The sequence below is a fragment of the Equus caballus genome, chromosome 8 (genome assembly GCF_041296265.1).
Source record: "Equus caballus isolate H_3958 breed thoroughbred chromosome 8, TB-T2T, whole genome shotgun sequence".
Lineage (NCBI taxonomy): Eukaryota > Metazoa > Chordata > Mammalia > Perissodactyla > Equidae > Equus > Equus caballus.
The window spans coordinates 5,830,100-5,845,101 of record NC_091691.1 but is presented as its reverse complement, the minus strand read 5'-3'; the positions used below and the strand labels follow the sequence as shown (position 1 = coordinate 5,845,101).

General features: G+C 41.0%; 2 protein-coding genes and 1 pseudogene across 6 annotated transcripts in view; 1 reads left to right on the top strand and 2 right to left on the bottom strand.

Annotated features, from left to right (window-relative positions):
• ZNF280B (zinc finger protein 280B) overlaps window positions 1-8,344 on the bottom strand; it is a 21,605-nt gene extending 13,261 nt beyond the window's left edge. Inside the window, exons 1-2 of one of the 3 annotated variants that reach the window (XM_070276131.1) lie at window positions 8,159-8,344; window positions 7,245-7,303 (exon numbers count right to left, since the gene is read on the bottom strand). The gene's annotated coding sequence lies outside the window, so the exon portion shown is untranslated. The remainder of the gene's footprint in view (window positions 1-7,244; window positions 7,304-8,158) is intronic. The other 2 variants (XM_070276132.1, XM_070276133.1) reach the window with 2 other exon arrangements.
• Window positions 1-15,002, top strand: part of LOC100060608 (immunoglobulin lambda variable 1-40) — a 765,973-nt gene that overhangs the window by 184,003 nt on the left and 566,968 nt on the right. The window lies entirely within an intron of this gene.
• LOC138925456 (zinc finger protein 280A-like) lies at window positions 7,719-15,002 on the bottom strand (annotated as a pseudogene).

Sequence of the window (15,002 nt, the reverse complement as noted above, 5' to 3'; positions counted from 1 at the left end):
GAAAATTTAAATAAATGTAAAGACATCCCATGTTCATCTATCAGAAGATTTAATATTGTTAAAATGGCAAGACTCCCAAAATGATGTATCAAAATTCCAGCTGGCTTTTTCACAGAAATTGAAACTCATACAGAAATACAAGGGACTCAGTATAACCAAAACAAAACTGAAAGATTCACACTTTCTGATTTCAAAACTTACTACAAAGCTCCAGGAGTCAAGAATGTGGTACTGACATAAGGACAGAAACATAGATCAATGAAATAAAATTCAGAGTCCAGAAATAAACCTATACCCTAACGATCAATTGATTTTCAGCAAGATTACCAAAATAATTCAGTGGGGAACAGGTAAGTCTTGTCAACAAATTTTGCTGGAACAACTTGATATCCACATGCAAAAGAAGGAAGCCGGACCCCTGCTCACACCATATACAAAGCAACTGAAAACGGACTGCAGAACTAAACGTAAGAAAAAAAGAGTAAATGGTTTCTTGGATAAGACACTAAAAGAGTAAATGACAAAAAACAAACAGGATTCCACCAAATTAAAAACTTTCGTCTTTCAAAGGACACCATCATAAAGGTAAAAATACAATCCACAGAATGGGAGAAAGTATTTGGAAATCATACATGTGATAAAGGACTTGTATCCAGAATATATCAAGACCTCTTATAACAGAAGAATAAAATGAACAAAAGACTTGAATAGACAATTTCTCCAAAGATGATATACAAATGACCAAAAGTATATGAAAAGATGCTCAACATACTAATCATCAGGGAAATATGAATCAAAACCACAATGATATATCACATCACACCCATTCGGATGGCTACTATGAACAAAAAATAACCGTTGGCAAGGATGTGGATAAATCGGAACCCTTGGGTGCTGTAGATGGATTGTAAAACGGTGCAACTGCTATGGAAAACACTACAGAGGTTCCTCAAAAAATTAAAAATAGAACTACCATATGATCCAGCAGTCTCACCTCTGGATAGATATCCAAAAGATAGCAAAGCAGGGTCTTGAAGAGATATTTGCACACCCATGTTCACAGTGGCACTATTCACAATAACCAAGAGGTGGAAGCAACCCAAATGTCCATCAACTGATGGATGAATTTAAAAATTGTGATATATGCATACAATGGAACATTCTTCAGCTATAAAAAGGAAATCCTGTCACAGGCTACAACATGCATGAATCTTGAGAACATTATGCTAAATGAAATAAACCAGTCACAAAAAGACAAATACTGTAGGATTCCACTTATATGAAGTATATAAAGTAGCCAAAGCAATAGAAAAAAAACAGAAAACAGAATGGTGGATACTAGGGTCTAGGTGGAGAGGGAAAAGGGGAGTTTGTTGTTTAACAGATAGGTAAGAGTTTCAGTTTTGTAAGATAAAAAGTTCTAGAGATCTGTTTCAAAACAATGTGAATATACTTCACACCTAAAAATGGTGAAAATAGTAAATTTTACGGCTTACCACAATAAAAAAATTCATTAAAAAAAATGGGTCAAGGATTTGAATAGATATTTCTCCAAAGAACATATACAAATAGGCAACAAGCACAAGAAATACTGCTCAACTAGGATTAGTCATGAGGGAAATGTAAATTAAAATCACAGTGTGATACTACTTCACACCCACTAGGTTGGCTACAATCAAAAAGAGGAATAACAACAAGTATTGCAGAGGATGTGGAGAAACCTGAATCCTCACATACTGCTGGTGAAATTGCTGTAAAATGGTGCAGCCACTGCGAAAAAGTTTGGTAGTACCTCAAAAATTCAATATAGTCACCATAGACCCAGCAATTTCACTATCTACATACCCCAAAGAATTGAAAATGTAAGCCCACACAAAAACTTCCACAGCAATGTTCACAGCAGCATTATTCACAATAGTCACAAAGTGCAAACAATGCAAATGTGCATTAACTGATGAATGGATAAACAAACTGCGGTACAGCCACACAATGGAATATTATTCAGCCACAAAAATAAAGTACTGCTATACATGTATGACATAGATGAACCTTGAAAATATGGTAAGTGAATAAAGCCAGACAAAAGGCCACATTTTGTATGATTCCTCTTATATAAAATGTCTAGAATAGGTAAATCCATAGAGACAGACAGGAACTAGTGGTTGCCATGCGCTGGGCAAAAAAAAGGAATGGGGAGTGTACTAGGTTGAAACACATCAGATCCTAATCCCTGAAACATGTATATGTCACCTGATTTGGAAAAAAAGGCCTCTGTAGATGTGATTAAGTTGAGGATCTGGAGATGGGGAGATAATCCTGGATTATACAAGCAGGCCCTAAATGCCATCACAAATGTCCTTCTAAGAGAGGCTGAGGAAGATTTCACACATACACTAGGAAAAAGCAATGTGAAAAGACTAGAGTGACGTGGTCACAAGCCAAGGAATGCCAGCCATGACCACAAGCTGCACAAGGCAAGGAATGGATTCTCCCCCTAGAGTGTCGGGGGAGTGTGGCCCTGCCAACACCTTGATTTAGGTCCAGTGATACTGATTTTGAACTTCTGGCCTCCAGATCTGAGAGGGAATAAACTTTTGAAGTTTTAAGGCACCAAGCTTGTGGTAACGTGTTACAGTAACCAAAGGAAACTGACACAGGGAGTGACTGCTAATGGATACAGGGTTTGAGGGTTGATGAAATGTTCTCAAATTAGATAGTGGTAAAGGTTGTACAACTATGTGAATATACTACAAAATCATTCAGTTTTATACTCCAAAGAGAGAATTTTACGGTATGTGAATTATGCCTCAATTAAAGAAAAAAAATGCTTAGCAACTGGCTGGTGTGACCCCCACATCCCAACAACTGACACTAAATTTCCAAAGTCCCTAAGCAGAGTCCATTTATGTAACAAGAGTCAGGTAATTAGAATTATGGTAACAATGCAAACTGATCTAGCCAACAAAGACAGTTAAGGTACTATCAGGCGGTCAATTAGCAAATTTATAGTGGGAGGCATACATTTCCAGGGATGGAAGGAGATCTTCCTGCAGAGTGGACACTTCTCTGATACTAAGGATTTGGAAAACCAAATTAATTATAAGTAGGAGTGCTAAATATCCTGATTTGACCAAGACAATTCCAGTTTAACCCGGGGTCCTTATTATTTATTAATAGTGCCACTTTTCACTCTTAAAAATACCCCAAATTGAGCGATAAATTAATCAGCCTAATTATAAGGAATCGAGAGGTTGTAAAAGTGGTGACAGCATATTCCAGGCAGGCCAGATGGGCCCTGCAATGAATCTCTGCATAACTTCTATCTCCCTGTTACTGGGAAGCTCCCAGGAGAAAACTCCTGGTGACTTCTTCAGAGCATTCATATTTTGTTTTCAAATGTATATAATAGTAATGCCTAAGCTAAACTCTCAGAATTGTATTATTCAGTGTTATTCAAATGACTGACTAATTTATATATTTAAGGAAAGGAATGAGGAATGGATCTAGGAATATTTGTAGTTTACATGTATAAGAAGCTTACAAAAGGTAAGGTTAAAATAGCTTGCATCCACATTTATTGTTAAGAAGCCAAAAGATGAAAGTCACTATTATTTTTCTGACATATCAAATTGACCCCAAGATAATATTGCGATGTTAGAACTCCTGGGTCACAAAAAAAGGGAGGTGGGAGGAATTTCTTTGTTTTTTTTTTTTTTTAAGAAATTAGGGAGAGGGCTGGCTTGGTGGCTTGGTGGTTAAGTTCACATGTTCCACTTCAGCAGCCTGGGGTTTACAGGTTCATATCCTGGGCACGGACCTACACACCACTCATCAAGCCATGCTGTGGCGGTGCCCCACATACAAAGTTGAGGAAGACTGGCACAGGTGTTAGGTCTGTGACAATCTTCCTCAAGCAAAAAGAGGAAGGTTGGTAAAAGACGATAGCTCAGGGCCAATCTTTCTCACTAAAACAAAGAAAACAAGAAAAAGAAAAAAATCAGGAAAAATATGTTGCTCTATGGAAAGATCATCATAAGAGGTTCTATGTGTGGTCATACACACAAACTTGGTAATGTTTTGATGTTCACTATTTTGGGTGAACTATAACCATAAAATGTATTGAATCAGTCAAGTAGAACATATCGCTGTCCACAAAAGACTAAGAAACAGAGAAACGACACAGGAGTGAAATGATAAGAGTTTGCACAGTCTTGACAGTCTCCTAATCACAGAGAAAGAGGGAGGGAGGAGCATCAAAGTGCACTTTGCGAGGAATCTGAGCATTAAACCATTCAGTCAATGAAAGTCTGGTGAGCCTACCACATAACTGATCTAGTTACTGGGGATACAGCAGAGATCCAAAGACCTTTTCTTCAGGGAGCTAAGTGACATTCCAGTAGGGATAAAAAGAAAAAAAAATTTTTAAAATACATATATATATAAATTGTTATTATATGATATAATAAAATATCTATATATATATTTGTATAATTTCAAATGGTTTTGAATGCTAGAGAGAAAATAAAGCAGGAAATGGGCCAGGTAGTGTGGAGGCAGGTTGATATTTGCATGGCAGGTTATGGATATTTGGGGAAGAATACTCTAGCAGAGGGAACAGCAAACACAAAGGTTCTGAGACTAGAGCGTGCTTAACACATTTAAGGACTGGTGAAGAGCCTAACATAGGCAAGCCAATGGAAAGGGAGAAAAGTTGGGAATAAGATTAAAGAATGAGCTCACGGTGGTGGAGGAGAGTCAAGATTCTGGCAGGGCGATGCAGGCCATTCTAAGTTCTGTAGTTTTTACTTTGAGTGTGATGAGAGATCACTGGGAGGTTTCAAGTGAGTAGTGATATGATCTGACTTTCATTTCAACAGGATCACTCGACTGCTGAGTGGAGAAATAGACTTCAGAGGGTAATACTGGAAGCAGGAAGACAAGTTAAGAGGCTACTAAAATAATACAGACAAAAGATGATGGCATTACCAGATAGGGTGGAAAAAACGGAGGTACTAAGAAGGGGTCAGAATCTAGATCAAAATCTTGAAGAACCACAGATTTTTTGTGGATTGGATTCGGGATGTGAAGGAAAGGAGGATGAAATACAAGGGGTGATGCTGAGCAGGTAAACACATGAGACCAGAGCTCAGATGAAGTTCTAGGCTAAGTATACAAACTTTGGAGTCTTCAGCAGGTAGTCTTACTTAAAACACAAGACTAGATGAGATCACCTAGGGAAAGAAGTCTGAGATCCAAGCCCTGAGGCATTCCTTTGATTATAGGTCAGGGAGACAAGAAGGAACTAGAAAAGGATATGAAGAGGGAAAAGTTAAGTTATAGCCATGGGGGAGAGAAGGGGGAGGTAAGACAAGAACCAAGAAAGAGAAGCATCCTGTAATCCAAATGAAAAATTATTTTCAGGGAGGAAGAAATGAACTACTCTGATAACTGCTGCCAATAAATCAAATCAAATAAAAATTAACCATTGGATTAAGCATTGAGTAATTTATTGGTAACCTTGACAAGACTGGATTTAAAAGACAACAGAATTAGAGACAGCAAATACAGACAACTCTGGAGAAATTTTCCTGTAATGACAAGTAAGTATGAAATAAAATACACAGAAGGGGTATGTACAATCAAAAGATGAATTTTTAATGAAAGATGACATTGCAATCACTCTGTTTGCTGATGGGAAGGATCCAGAGAAATAAAAAACTTAATCCAGGACAAAGAGAAGACTTCCTGGAACAATATCCTTAATAAACAAGAACTGCTTGAATGTAGAAGGCAAGGAGAGATTTCGGCCTTAGCCTGGACACAAATAATTCACCCAAAGTAATAGAACAAACGCCTGAGATCATATGGAGAAGGGTGGGAAAGGTGGCTAAATGGGTGTGGTAGCCAGCCTTCAAGAAGGCCCCAAATGAATCCCACCTCCTGATACTCACATGCTTGTGCAGCCCTTTCCCACACTATCATCACAGGGTTGGCCTCTGGGACTAAACAAATACAGCAGAAGTAATGGTATGTAACTTCTGAAAAAGACTCAGCACTTCATCTTGGGTGCAAGCTCTCTCTTGGATCACTCATTCTGGGGGAAGCCTGCTGCCATGACATGAGCAGCCCCATGGAGAGGCCCAGAGTGAGGAACCGAGGCCCCTTGCTAACAGCTAAGTGACTGAGCTTAGACAAAGACCATCCAACAAAACTCAAGTCTTCAGACACTACTGATCCAGCCAAAAGCTAAACTAGAACCTCATGAGAGACTCTGATCCAGGACCACCTGGCTAAGCCACTCCTGGATTCTAGACCATGAGAAACTGTTAGATAGTAAACATTTGTTATTTTAAGCTATTAAGATTTGCGATACTGTGTTACACAGTAACAGATAATAAACTATACACCTGGATCTCACTGAGCTGAATGCACAAGCTGCTGGCCATAGAACTTACCTACAATCTTGCCTACTGGCATGAAATGAATTCAGACGGCCTCCCCTAACTAATCATATTCAATTCATGAAACATGGAAAAGGTATAGAAATGAACAAACTAACCTCATATAATCGTTTTTAACCAATACTCATTTACCCTGAATGAACCAATTTAATACTTTTATACATTAGCCAAAACTTTAGGGTATGTGCTATCAGCCCATTTTAGCTTCACAACATGGTAAAAGAAGTCAGCTTCACATCGCTTAAAATCTATGCTGCTCTTTCTTTTTCCTTTCAAGGGATCTGGTAAAAGAATGCCACCACCAGCCTCCTCTTTTTTAAGAAAGCAATTTAGAGGGGCTGGCCCTGTGGCTGAGTGGTTAAGTTCAGGCGCTCCACTTCAGTGGCCTGGGGTTTCGGCTGTGTACATGGCACCACTCATCAAGCCACGGTAAGGTGGCGTCCCACATACCACAGCCAGAAGGACCTACAGCTAGAATATACAAGTATGTACTGGGGGTGCGTTGGGGAGAAGAAAAAAAGAAAAAAGACTGGCAACAGATGTTAGCTCAGGGCCACTCTTTAAAAAAAAAAAAAAAAAAAGCAGAGAGAAAGCAATTTAGAGAACTCCAGAATTATCTAAATCAATGAGTGGCCTGAATTTATATGCATTCAAACTTAGATCATACACGCTCAGGAAACACTGTCTAAATAGTAATTTGTTAGCACGGGACAGAACACGAGAAAAAGTGAAGGAAAAAGAACACGACCTTGGTTCTTATGATAAAGACCTCTCTCATCTTACCTCCAGTGTGCACTGAAACTTCAAAACAAGAGATTTTCCAGGCAGGAGGAGGTCACATCCTTGAGGCAACCAGAGGGAAGGATAAGGGTTACTTCCACGTTCCAGGACTCTTTTATACCCCACTGCCTATGTGATACTGCCATTTGGCGGCTTACCAAGCATCTCACACTTAACCACAAAAGGGAACTGAACTCCTTTCCCCCAAACCTGTTCCTCCATCTACCCTACTCAGTAAAGACAACAGGTCAGCAGAGAAATGCCCAAATCAAAAGCAGCGACATCACCCTGGGTCCTGGCTCTCCGCGGGACTTCATTAGGGAAGAAGGCGCTGAGTTAGAGGCCAGGCTGGGACAGAGCAGGCAAGAAAAACAAGGCGCTGCGCAGGGAGCAGAGACCACTAGGTGAATTTTAACAGGCCTGAAACGCCGAAAAGGGTCTAGGCCTACAGCTGTCCCGGATGGGGGCGGGGCTGGGTTACAGAACTGGAGTAACAGTTTCAATACTATTAGCTCCACAAGAGACCACCGCCAAGGAGGGGGAGGGGGGAGCCGGGGGAGGGGGAAGCCGGGGGAGGGAGAAGCCGGGGGAGGGGGAAGCCGGGGGAGCCCGGGAGCAGGCGGGGGCACTGGGAGCCATGACAGGCCCTTTGCCAGGAGGCTGGGCTCTGCTCTGACCTGGGAGAAGGGGTTGCCCGCGGGGCTCCGGGGAGCGGAGGCTGAACTCAGGGAAGGAGGCCCGTGCGGAGGGGGTCTTGGGGCGACAGGGCCGCCTACCCGACCCTCCCTTCAGAGGGCCTCGGCAAAGGGACAGGCCGCTCGGACAGCGCGGTGTCCGGACCTGTGGAGCTGCGGCCGCGGAATCCCTCCCACCTCCCCTCCGAAAACGCTCGGGCTGCGCCACGCTCCCAGCCTTACCGTGGCTGTCCACGGCGGTCCCGGAACTGCGGGCGGCGGACGGGCCGGAGTCGCTCCCGGGCAGAGCCCGAGGCGACGACGCCTCCTCAGGCCCCAGGCGCCGCCGACGCCGCCGACGCCTCCGCACGCGCGCCCGCTGCGACCTGTGATTGGCTGCCAGGTGCGGGCGCGAGGTCGGCGCGGCCCAGGGCGTTGCGATCCGATTGGCCGCGAGGCGGGGTGGAGCGCATGCGCGCTCTCTGGCGCCCCTCCTGGCGACCACTGGTTGTGGGGTCTGGCTGAGAGGGGCGAGGGCAGCTGTGATGGCTTTTGAATTCCTGGAAACCTGTTGAGTGATCAAGGTTACACAGCCAGCCAGGGCTCAGGGCTGAGGGCGGGCTCCCAGTCCATCAGGGAAAATGATTACCCACTGGAGTCAAGTTCCAGTAATCCTCAGGCGTGGGCCCTTTTCCATAAGAGTGCTAGCTTCCTGCCCCATACTTGAGGAACTGACCACACAGCTGGGTCTCGACCCGCATCCTTTTGAGGTTGCACAGCCTGCAGCAAGCTAAGAATGAACATTACTTTTTTTAATAGCTGGAAAAAACCCCAGAATATTATTTTGTGGCATCTGAAAAGTATACAAAATTCAAATTTCAGTGTAAGTAAAATTATATTGGGTCACAGACGTGCCCATTCCTTTAGGTATAGACTATGACTGATTTCTTATTATAGCAAAGTTGATTAATTGTCAGAAATTATACTCGCAAAGTCTAAAATATTTACCGTTGGCCCTTTAGAGAATTTTTTTAGTTTTAATTGCCCCGTTCTGCCAGAAGTTTGTCTATCTCAGTAATCTGTATTGAAAAGTATTGAAAACAATAACTTTTGGTTTTGTTAATCTATAACACCATTTTCTTCTTTATTTCATTTGTTCCTTCCATTCTTTATTATTTCCTTCTTATCTCCATAGGTTCTGTTGCTTCTCTTTACAACTTTTTGAGATAAATGCCTAGCTCACTTGTTTGTAAAGTCTCTTATTTCTCTTGTTTTGAATGCAATAAATTTACCTTAATTTACTTGACTACCAATTTAGCTGTGTCCCACAATTTTTGCTTCATTATCGTTCAATTCCAAGTATGTTCTAATTTCTCTGCCGATTCTCTTTTTAACGCAGGGGTTATATAGTAATGTGGTATTTGTTTCCAAATTTATGGGATTTTTAAAGCTCTTCCTTTATCAGTTTCTCACTGTTGCATTATGATCATATCACACGGTCTAAATATTATAGAAGCTTTGCATTTGAAGATTTTTGTTCAGAAAGTTTAGCATAGTCAAAATGAATAGAATGTATGTAATGTAGAGAAAATATTTGTAATGTCTAAAATGTATATGTGTGAAATGAGCTCCTTTAGACCTCCAAATTACTCCCATATCCTTCAGTAAGTTACTATTAACTATGCTCCAGACTTTGTTCAAATGTCACTAGTTTTTCTGCTAATGTCCTTTTTCTATTCTAAATTCCCATACAGGATGCCACATTACATTTAGTCATAGTGTCAAGTTAGCCTGCTCAGGTCTATGACAGTTTCTTAAACTTTCCTTGTTTTTCATGACTTTGACCATTTTAAGGAGTCCTTAAGGTTCCCGTATTTTTCAGAATGTCTCTCAATTGGGGTTTGATGTTTTTCTCATGGTTACACTGGGGATATAGGTTTATAGAATTAGACCACAGAGATAATGTGTCCTTATCACTTCCCATCAGGGATATGTTCTCTCAATATGAGTTACCACTAGTTTCTCCACTGTAAAGTTACCTTTTCCTCTTTCTGTATTCTCTTCTTTGGAAACAAAAACACTAAATCCAGCCTAAATTCAGGAAGGGACATGTAGTCTCAGTGAGGGGAGAGTGTCTATGAGATACACAGATTATTGAGAGTACACAAAGTATTTGGAATTCATTTCTAAGGAAGTTTTGTTTCTTCTACCGTTAAATTTAATTTTAAATTAATCAAAGTTAAGTAAAATTAAAAATTCAGTATCTCAGTCACACTAGCTACATTTCAACAGCTCGGTAGTCACATGTGGCATATTGGACAGAGCAGATAGAGAACATTTCCATCACTGCAGAAACTTCTACAGACAGCAATGACCTAGATCATTATTTTTCCAAGCTTCCTTCTCCTCTTCCTTGTCTTTTTTTCTCCTTATTCTCCGCTCCCCTCTCCTCCCCATTCTTCTTCTATAGAGGTACAGTAGACCTATAACAGTATGTTAGTTTCAGGTGTGCAACATAATGATTTGATATTTATATATTTTGTAAATGATCACCACAATAAGTCTAGTTACTATCTGTCACCATAGTTATAAATTTTTTTTCTTGTGATGAGGACTTTTAAGATTACTCTGTTAGCAACTTTCAAATATGCGATAGAGTATTATTATTAACCATAGTCACCATCCTGTACATTACATTCCCATGACTAATTTTATAACCTGAAATGTGTACCTTTTGACCCCCTTCACCCATTTCACCCACCCCAACCTTTCTTCTTTTCAAATATATGCATTGAAAATAGGAATTTCTTCTAAGAATCGCTTTAGCTCTGTTCCATAAACTTTGTTGTTTTCAATATCATTCATTTCCAGATATTTTCCTTTTCTACATTGATTTCTCATAGGAGCCACAAGTCGTTTCGAAAGAGACCGAGGACTAGGGTGAGCCTAGAGCACATTAAAGAGGCTTGTGAAAGCACAGGGGTGGTGCTTTTGCACTTTAGGCTCCTGGATTCCCAGCCCTGTTTAGAATTATATTGCGTAATTTCCAAACTTCAGGGTATTTTTTTCTCAGTTATCTTTGTGTTACTGATTTGTAGCCCAATTCTCCTGCAGTCAGTGGGTAGCTACAAAAAGCCCTACAGCTAACACCACAATTAATGATGAATTATTGGACGTGAGTTTGAGAACAGACAAGGAATGTCCACTATAACCACTTCAATTCAGCAAAGCACCTGGAATAGCAAAGATGATTTTGAATACCAAAGCTGGAGAACTTAAACTCCCAGGTGTCTATGTTAGTTAGGGTTCTCCAGAGAAACAGAACTAGTAGGATATGTAGAGAGATAAGAGATTATGGGAATTGGCTCGTGCAATTATGGAGGCTGAGAAGTCCCACAATATACTGCCTGCAAGCTAGAGACCGGGGAAAGCCAGTGTGGTAATTCAGTCTGAATCTGAAGGCATGAGAACCAGGAGCTCTGATGTCCAAGGGCAGGAGAGATGGATGTCCCATCTCAAGGAAAGAAGAAAATTCACCCTCCCTTCACTTTGTGCTATTAGAGCTCTCAGCAGATTGGAGGATTGGATTGGATGATTCCCACTCACATTGATGATTGCTTATCTTGTTTACTCAGTCTACTGGTTCAAATGCTAATCTCTTCCTGAAACACCCTCAGACACACCCAGAAATAATGTTTTACTAGCTCTCTTAGGCATCCCTTAACCAAATCAAGTTGATACATAAAATTAACCATCACACAAAGTGGCAGAGCTACAATAATTAAGAGCTATAATAATTGTGGTATTAGCACAAGAATAGAGAAGTGGACAAACGGAATGGAATGGAGTCCAGAAATACATATACAGTCATCTATTTGATTTACACAAAGATTCCACTGCATTAAAGTGGGAAAAGAATGGTCTTTTTAGTAAATGGTGCTGAATATGCATATGAAAATTGAATGAAAATATGCATATTAATTTGAATATGCATATGGAAAAATTAACCTTGACAAAAATTTACTTTGATTTATCACACCATAAATAAAAAAATAAATTTGAAATGGATCATAGACCTAAATGTGAATGGCTAAACAGTAAAGCTTCTAGAAGAAAATATAGGAGGAATATCTTTATGTCCTTAGCAGCCAAGAATTTCTTAAGTAGGGCACAAAATGAAGTGCCAACCTTCATGTATATATACACATATGAATCACCATCAAGGTCAAGATGGGGGACATTTTCAGCGCCACGCAATTTCATTATGCCCTTCCCAGTTGACAGACAGCCTATCTCTAAAAAAGAAAAAAAGAAAGAGTGAGGGAAGACTTAAATAGGCATTTAATAAAGGAGGGTAATATTCAAGTGACCAATAACCATATGAAAAAAATATTCTCAACATCGTTACTCATCAGGGAAATGGAAATGAAAACCACAGTGTGATACCACTACAACTTCAGGAGAATAGCACTAATGAAAAGGACTGACAGTACCAAGTGTTGGATCTGTAGCAATGAAATTCTCAATATTGCTTGTGGAAATATAAATTGTTTCAATCACTTTGAACAAGTGTTTGACAGTATCTAAACTGAAAAGGTAACCTATTGAGTTCCAGAACTTCTTCTCATATCTATATATATCCTAGAGAAATGACTACATATGTCTACCAAAACACACACAGGCTCATGGAAGCTTTATTCAAAATAGCAAGAGAAACAGCCTCAAAGTCTATCGACAGTAAAATGGGTGCGTGAAACTGTGCCATATTCATTCAATGGGGTTCTACACAGCAGTGAAGAAAGAATGTGCTATGGCTACACACACTGAGAATGCTTCCCATTTCTTTAACAGAAAACGAAAACCAAAAAAACCCTATCATGTGATTCCATTTACTTGAAGTTCAAAAACGGGAAAAATTAATCTATGGTGGTAGAGGAGTGAATAGCGGTTACTTGGCAGGGAGGGGTTGACTGGGAAGGAGCATAAAGACTTCTTAACTATTTCTTGACAGGAGGGAGCTGAAGAACTGTCACTGGAAGATCTGATAGTTGCTGACATTGCTTGTTATCATCTACAGCCACGACGGCCTAGCCTCTGTTCTGCCTTTCAGAATTCCTGGGGGTGGGTAGAACATAGCCTTTAGCCAGAACCCAAGCTAAGTGACTTCTGGAATACTTGGAGTTCATGGCTCTTCTCTTTTTAGTTTTTACAGGTGGCAGTCAAGCGTCAGTGTTGCTCACAATAATGAATGCTCCACCTCTTGATCCTGGTTGAACTAAAGTTTGAATCATAACCACTGTTTCAGGAGGCAACCCTTCCAATTGCTCTGCCTTTTTTTTTTTTTTTTTTTTCTGCTTTATCCCCCCAAACCCCCCTGTACACAGTTGTATATCTTAGTTGCATGTCCTTCTAGTTGTGGGATGTGGGACGCTGCCTCAACGTGGCCTGACAAGCAGTGCCATGTCCGCGCCCATGATCCGAACCCTGGGCCGCTGCAGCAGAGCGCGCGAACTTAACTACTCCACCACGGAGCCGGCCCCTGCTCTGCCTTTTAAAATGGATGATGATTCTTGGTTTGGCTCTCCACTTTCTCCTTTGAAGTTAAAAACTATATCCGGCACTTGGAACACTGAAAGACTCTCTTGTTCCAATGCCTCCAACGATGATTCCCATAGGGTATTGCAGCTTTGAAAATTTCAAGGCAAAACGGACAAAACAATTTCTTAGTGTTTTCATGGCATGTTCTGAAATGTGTTTCCACATCAGCAAAGGCCGACGATCTGTAATTGCAAACTTGGCACACATAGGGCATTTTGCCAGGCTTATGATTGTCCTCCATGTGCTGTAAGAGAACCTGATCTATTTCAAAAGACAATTCACAAATTTTACAGACAGTGGAGGGCTCCTGGGTAGTGTGCACACTTTCGATGTGACATTGCAGCTGGAAGGGAGTGGGAAACTGCCGATGGCAGTGCTGGCAGGTGGTGTGGATTTCCCAGCCATCACCTCTCTGCTTCTCAAGTTCCAAATGATTCCTCACGTGATTCATGAACTTAACACTTTTTAGAACTTTCAAGCAGCTGAGGCATTTAAAGTTTGTATAAGTGTTCTGTTCTGGCTGCTCGTCTCCTTTATGCTGTCCACAGTAAAAATCATGAAGCAACACAATCAGATTTCCTTTCTTGGGATCAACAGCTTTGCTTTGACTTGCTAGACTCAAAAAGTCTGTTTTTCGCAGCCTTTCCAAGCTGCTTGATGTGCCTGGATCCATGCTATCCCAGTGTGCCTTGTCATCTGCATAAGCCAAGAAAATGATGCCCCTTTCTGAACATGGCTTGGTGAAGATGGGACACCTTCTGAGGGTATACTCCTGCTGGTTATAGGAGAGACAGCTGAACGGGCCACAGCTGAGGCTTATCCTCCTGGGATTCCATCACTGCATTTAGGTTTTTGGGGATTTCCACTGTTTATATCAGAAGTGGAAATTTGCTTTGAAGCACACGGACTTTCCTCGTTGCCTCCTATAGAAAGTTCAGCTCCAGCTAGACTCTGAGACCATGAGGAGAGCAAATCTAAGGAATTGTGAGGCATGACTTGTGGTGAGCTCATTTTATAATCAGCTTTAGACGAAGGCTCAGAATTAATGGGACTATCTGTTGCTCTCCATTCCACTGAGAAACTGGTGAGATGGCAGCTGCTTTTGACGTATGGGTCACATGATTTTCAGGCTGCCATACACAAGCAGGATCTTGATTCAAGCGGCCTTTGTTTCTTTTTGAATATGATCCTGGGGTCACACTCTGTTCAAAATGTTTGAAATGACTGATTTTGAATTTGAAATCACTCGGACAAAGAGAATTTCAGCATCTTCATTTACATGTCCCCCTCCAACAAAGATCAGCTCACCATCTTCATCATCCCTGTCCCTCTATTTGGATTCTCCCGTGTTCTTTCATGGTGGTTTTGGTGCTTGTTCCTCCTCACACAGCAAGAAGAAATCTGCCACTTTACGACTGCTTTTTACTTGAAGTGATCCATTCAATTTCCAGGGCTTTCTTTGTGTAAATTGCCACCTAAGAGCAACCAT